The sequence below is a fragment of the Aythya fuligula genome, chromosome 2, assembly GCF_009819795.1.
Source record: "Aythya fuligula isolate bAytFul2 chromosome 2, bAytFul2.pri, whole genome shotgun sequence".
Taxonomy (NCBI): Eukaryota; Metazoa; Chordata; class Aves; order Anseriformes; family Anatidae; genus Aythya; species Aythya fuligula.
The window spans coordinates 82,463,424-82,470,442 of NC_045560.1; the positions used below are offsets into that span (position 1 = coordinate 82,463,424).

At 48.2% G+C, this 7,019-nt stretch overlaps 1 protein-coding gene across 1 annotated transcript in view; it reads right to left on the reverse strand.

The window, feature by feature from the left end:
- Window positions 1–6,692, reverse strand: part of TRIO (trio Rho guanine nucleotide exchange factor) — a 241,384-nt gene extending 234,692 nt beyond the window's left edge. The window contains exon 1 of the mRNA XM_032181775.1: window positions 6,660–6,692. The gene's annotated coding sequence lies outside the window, so the exon portion shown is untranslated. The remainder of the gene's footprint in view (window positions 1–6,659) is intronic.
- Between the last annotated feature and the right edge of the window lie 327 nt (window positions 6,693–7,019).

Sequence of the window (7,019 nt, forward strand, 5' to 3'; positions counted from 1 at the left end):
TGTATCAATATACCAACCTATTCTAGAGATGCAAAAGCGGGTGCTTTAATGTAGTGTCTACTGCTAAAAGCACTTGAGTTGTTGTTCCTTGTCATTTCAATTCCTCCTCCTCACTACTGGGAAAGTGATCTGTTTTCTCAAAACAGCAGTATCCTTCCTGAAGGAACATGACTCAGCTTTGCAGATCATGCGTATTACTTCACCAGTAATCTACTTTTTGATTTCATTGCACCAAGAAAAAAAAAAAATGTTAAGTTAGACAAAGTTCTTTCTCTAAATCAAACAAATGTCTTTATGAGAAGAACCAAGCATGCAACCATTTTAGTGATTAGTTCTAAAATAGCTTGCTATGGCTTTAATTTTTCATTTTAACCAGTAGCCCTTTTGTAGACCTCTTCTTTTTAGACGATACTTGTTTCTCACAGCATCAAGAAGAAAAATTATTTCCCTTTGTTCTAATAAAAATCATCATTTAATTTCAAAAGGACGTCACACACCTACCAGGGCATTTCCAAAGTTTGCATGTCTTTCCTGTTTTAACACTTTTGCTGACCATAAACAGCTATTTCAGAGTGATCTCATCTCCTTCTTCAAGCTGCAGAGCAAAATCACAGTGCAGTTTCAGCCTATTAATAAACTGACCAAACGGTCTGCATCTAAAGAGGCCTATTTGTTCACACTAGAACTATTTTTTTTTAAATTGAAAAATAGTGGAGTGATAGTAGTATTTTCTCTTTATATTGGGATAGGAAAAGTCTTTTCAATCCTTGTCAAGATTTTATGTATTTTCACAACCGTTTTACATTGAAAAGCTTTGGGAAGCCACGTGAAAGCTCAGTTTGAAGTTTCATACTTGGTTCTGCAGAACACATCCAGCTGGAGAAAACACTTCTTTGCGAGAAGCTTACCAGCCACCTCATCTACACAGCAATGAAGCCCTGCAAACAGTGCAAGCCTGAGCTGCAACAAGGCTCTTTTCTAAGCTTAGTTCTGAGCTTGTCAGTGCTTCATGCCTGCTCAAACTTACTCCTCTCAAGAACTGGCCTGGCTTTTCTCTAGCTCCCATTTACCTTCCACTTCAAACGTGCATTTAGTTTATCAACTGTCAGCTGTCACAGATGTTACAAGTAATCCCGTTTCCTCTTGGTAATGATCATGACTTCTGCCTCTCTTGCACACACAGCCTAACCTCTACCTTTCCCCGTCCTTCAGTACCCCAAGAGGTTTGGCTCTTCCACACCAAACGAAGTGGCACAGCAGCTGTTGCGCCTCACACCGACACGCGCTGTCCTCTCGCTCGTTATTCCAGGAAATGTCAATCCAACAACACTATTCCCAGGGTAACTTCTCCATTGTATTGTTTCTGTAGTTATTTTAGTCCTGCAACTACCAAGCTGGGACATTTCTCTGTCTTTCAGCTTTTTCAGCTCCCTCCCTCCCCCCGCATCTTATTACAATGGATGCTGTGGAGCCCAAGTGACAACTTCACAGGAGGTCCCACTTCTTCCCCAGCCTGAATCAGGCAGCCCAAATGACAGCAATGCTGCTGCAACTTCCTCACTGACCAGTGAGGCTCATAGGACAAAATAACAGAGTCGTGAAAAGCAATGGCCAACCTGTTTCGTAGCTCATGCTCTCTGCGGACCTCACCACTTCACAAAACCCCCAACGTGCCCCAGCTCCTGACAGCCGCAGGGCCCCGAACGAATACTTGCAGAGAAGAGCACGGAGATGCCACGTGGGGTACCACCAGTTTTCCCTGCCAACACTTGGTTTTTGGCTTCCCTATTAGACTATTTTTATTAGATGTTTGCAGCTACTCTGTAGCTAGCCCAGATGCCATGCCAAGTAACCCACACAACCACAGCTCTGACTGCACTCACTGTAAGTCAGCCGCTACGTATCGGCAGGAGATGGATAAACCTTGGTAGAAAGCCGCTACCTGAACCTGACACGTTGTGTGTTCTGCTCCACGGATTTAAGCTGAAAATTGCCCTTGGTTTTAAAATTTGATGCCTAGTATGAAAGTTATGTTGTCCGTGATCTACAAGGTAGCATGTTTCTGATTAGCAGTATTCATGGAAAAGTTTGCTGCACAGCATGCATACTTTCTTCTCCATTTCTTCCCTCCCCCCCCCGCCTTTTTCTTCCCCTCTTCCAACAGATTTTATTTTCTTCACTAGCATTTTTAATATTATCTACTGCAGACAGCCCTCCTAGCCACTACTACACTTGGACACTAATGTAAAGCAACAAGACCAAGTTGTGCAAAACACGGTGACAAGGAAGAAGCAAAATACAGTTCCTCACTTTAAACTTGAAATCCTGCATTTCTCAACAAATCCTTTGGTTTTTATCTTTATGTTATTATTTAAGTGCTATTCACGAAAACTAATCAAGCCACAAATTCATCATTTAGGAGGAAAAAACAACAACTGAATGCATTTATGCTATTAATACTTCCTATACGGTTTTACCTACTCAGCCTAGCCTGCAATAGGCAGACTTGTACTCAAGCCTTATGCAGACTGACCAAAGTCTCTCAAGCCACTGGTACTTGCAGAAGTCTTCAATCTGACGTCCATAACCATGACAGAATTCAGCATCCCATTTTCCCAAAATACTCCCATAAACATTTAAGTGCCCAGATAGAGCTCAAAACAAAGTTTAAAGTTTTCCTACCGTTAAGCTTACAATAAGGAGCAGCTCCAGGAAAGGCTAAGCACACAATGCTAGAATCAAGTGCCATTCAAAACTGTTCTGGCAACCACCTCCTTCTCCGACTTCCCGTCGGGGAGAGGTGGCACACCAAACTTCAGACACCTTTCTCCTCCAGACCCGCTCCTCTTCCATCTCAGAGACCTCCTCCGGAGAAAGGACTGCTGCCACCTGCGGAGACTCATTTTTAACATGGCAAGTCCTCCACCTTTGTGCTTTCCTAGATCAAGTTCTGAATTATGATTGACAGATGTATTTGGATTTGATCTGGCAAAGACAGAAATGTCTGAAAAACAAAGGAAAAGTAAGACACCCTGGACATCTTATCAATAGGGTGCGTAACTACTCAGGCTTAGCCAGAGCAAGGTCCCCGAGAATGTAAACTTTTCTGCTTCTGCAAATGTGGTGAGTGTTGCAACAAGCAGTGGTAACAATCAGAATCTCCTCAGGGGCTTCAGAAATGGTACCATCGGTCCGTGCATGAATGAAGTTACTGCACAGCTCTCCGAAGGCTCTCAGATGTAATTTATCATACAGGAAATAATTACATCCACTTGCATCACAAAACAGCAAAGAGTTATCAGTTGGCAACTTGCTTATTTGTTTTTCCACTGAGACTTCTTGCAGTCCTTTATAAAGGTACTTGCTATATTGTCTAGCTAAGAGTTGCCTAAGTGTCTGCAAGCCTTTTTCTCTGCATTGTCTGGTATTCACACACCTCTTCAGCATCCCGGGAAGGTAAATTTAACTATGATGTACAATCACTATCCCTTATACCTAGCTAAGATGCTGGATGGAAAAAAAGTTTTGTTCTCATCGCCTAAAAACAAAATTAATGAACTTCAACTTGCAATAACCATTTGGCTTGGAGGACGATGTTAGAATAGCTTGATTAAACTTAAATGGACAGCTCTCATTCTCGCATCGCAAAGATGTCAGCTGACTGGTGCACCACCTTCCCAAAATATTACGGACTTGAAGCTCTAAGGATGGAGATTTAAAAACAGTAACAATGAAAAGACAGCATAAACAAACAAGTCTTCTGTATGTTTACTGCCTTGCAAGCCATGCCTTGATGACTGTCTCTCAATTCCACTTCGTACATTTATTTCCTGAAAAGTATGTTCACATGATTTTTAGTTAAACCTTTGAATACATTTTGAGAGGTTTGTACCTAATACTTTGACGCAGAATAGATCTTGTACACTTAACACATGCATCAATACCTTGCTACCCAGGCTCTTAGAATTATAAAACAAAATTGTAGACTAAGAGATTTTATTCATCAAGTTGCACAACTTTAATTAGACAAAAAGGGACACTTGTCTACACACCTTCAGCTCAAAACATATCCTCCCCATCAGTTACACTGTCATCTCTAATCTCCAGTTTACATATAGCACAGAAAGGCACTTCCTACAACCACTGTGTTTTCTCAGTCCAAATGTAATCGCTTTGCTTGGCACCATCTCTGCTTCTTAGCAGTTTCACTCTTAATCGTGCCACAAAGAAGGTGACAGATCTAACAAGGTGCTCTCGCCTTTTCATCTTCAGTTAATAAGATCTGGATAGCAAATACATAACAAGTCAGCTGCCTCTATTGCTTCCAACTCTGATACATCTAATTTTAAATTGAAATTCAAGACTCCTTATCTTTATGTTTTCATAGTACCACCTCACTTCCAGTCCAGCTTCTTCCTTCAGTAACATGTCTTTGTGTTTCAGTTGCAACCAATTTCCACAACAACTCAGAGGGAGTTTACATTTACATAACCAAAGCAGAAACTGGAAACATGCACATTTCAAGTGAGCATGGCCATTGTTCAATATCCTAATAAAACATCTTCCAAACGCTGAAATGCTGTTCTTCAGGCTACTTCAGTTCTGCTTCAGGCTTTGTCTTTCAAAAGGACAGGAGGAAAGCTAACACCCCCCCTGGCTGTACAACTGACCAATTTAACTGACCTAAGATTAGAACTGATTGTTCGGGCATTGTGGTTTTCATTTGTTTTTGGGTGTTTTTTTCCCCTCTCCTGGAAAACACTGTAACATTTTTACTCATTTTCTCTTTTAAGTAACAGCTACAGCTTTGCTGACATTCTCTGCAAGTGACAGGAAAAAGGAAGCATTTGTCATTGTAAATACTGTAAAGAGAAAAATATTTTGTCTGCTCCCACGTACACCAAACTAAGCTTTGTGCTTGTTCATTGATCGCTGTGTCCATTGTGTTTCACCAAAATAAAAAAAAATTGTACCTCCTGTCCAAACAAAGGGAAGCACCACGATCTTTTAATGGACCCTTTTCTTATCGAATAGTCAATCATGTAGGGGTGCAGAGTTCAATGAGCTCTTCGCAATACCAAACACCCACAGAGATGCCAGAACCTTTTCCAATGTGTGACGCTGCCCTGGCTGAACCACATCACCTCCACGCGTAAACAGAGAAATGGGAACGCCAGCCTTTAAATATTATAAAAGAGTTCTTCCATAAACACGCGATGTCTTTCTCTACTGCTTTCAGATTTTCAGCTGCTGCAAGACTAAGCTCGGTGCAACTCCCCTGCTATCAGAAGCTACCAGCATCACAAGTCCTCGCTGCACCACTTACGAGCTCATCAAGTCTGTGTCATCCCCCTGCCCACACACCAGCGTGGAGGCTGACTATTAATACAGCTGGCTGGGTCGTCCAGAGCTGCCAGCTTACTACACGACGCGTACCTCTTTGTAACTACGCAAGCCTACTACCAGGACCCAGCATTTCGATTTTAGTGTGAAAATGGCGTTTTGAGAGCGGCAGGGCTCACATCAGCCCTTCTTCCACGCCACAGCCCACCACGGCCGGCATCTCCACAGCGAGTTTCGCGCTCGGCGCTGTCAGGCGAGACAGGTTTCTGGGCAGCACCAGGCCCCTCGCAGCCTCGACCCGCTGCCTCGGTCCGTCTGTCCGCACACAGGCGGCTCCAAACCCTGTTTTTGGGATGCCTGCTGCGAATCACACCTCCTCCTTCATCCCCACGAAGCCCAGCACGGCCAGCACCGTGCACCCATCGCACCGCTTCCCACTTCCCTCACTGACTTTCCTTAAAAATAAAAAAAAAAATTAACGCAGCCTTCGTCAGCATTGTTTCTTACAGCCATCGGCTTTATTATTTATTGTCTTTTTTTTTTTTTTTTTTCTCCACCACAGGCAAAAAGCGGCAATCCTCCTCCATCTCTCCCGGCGGTGAGTCTGCATTTTCCTCTCACGCCGCTCCTTTTTTAGGCAGCCCAAGGGAGCGAAGCGCCCGCCCCGCCCGGGGCTGCCCGGGGGGACGAGGAGCCGTCGCCGGCGAGGAAGAGGAGGAGGATGAAGGAGGAGGAGGAGGACGACAAGGAGAAGCAGCAGCAGCAGCCGCCGCCCGGGGAAGGGCCCCGAGCAGCGGAGGGAGGCTCGGCCGCCGCCGCCCCCTCCCCGCCGCCATTACCGGGGGCACGGTGGCGGCCTCCATGTTGCACCCCGCCGGGCTGTCAGCGCCGGCCGGGGAGCCCCGGGGCCGGCTGGCGGCCGCCTCCCCGCCGCCACCACCGCCTGGCCGGGCGCCCTGCGCTCCCCCCGTGGCCGCAGCCCTGCGGCACGCCGCTGCCTCGGCTCCCGCTCTCCTCCTATTCCTCCTCCTCCTCCTCTTCATCCTCGCCGCCCGGTAGCGGCAGCCGCACCTGTCACCGGCGGCGGCGGCTCCCGGCCCCCAGCCCGCAGCGGCGCCGTTGTCCGAGGAGGAGGAGGAGGCGGCGGCAAGATGGACACTGCCCAGCCGGGCGGCGCGCTCAGCCCGGAGGGCTCCCACCTGGCCGCGGGGCCACCTGACAAAGCCGGGGGGCAGATGTCGCTGCACCCCGCCATGCACACACACACACACACAGCCCCCCGCACACACACACACGCCCCCCCGCCCCGCACTCACCGGATCGGAAGAACGCCGCGATGTCCGCCGAGTCCTTGGCCGCCTCCTCGGCCCCTTCCCCGGCGCCGCTGCCGGCCGCGGCGGTGGCGGCGGCGGCGGTGGAGGAGGAGGAGGCGGCGGCGGCGGCGGTGGCAGCAGCGGCAGCGGCGGCAGCGGCGCTGCTCATGGCTGCGGCGTGCGGCGGCTCCTCGGGGCGAGACCCCCCCGGCCCCGGCGCCGCCGCCCCCGGCTTCAGCCCCGGGCGGGCGCGGCTCTCAGGGCGGCGGCGGCAGCAGCAGCAGCGGCAGCCGGAGCGGGCGGTGCGCGGCTGCGGGCGGCCACGGCGGGCGCAGGGACATGGGGAGGTATGCGCGGAATGGC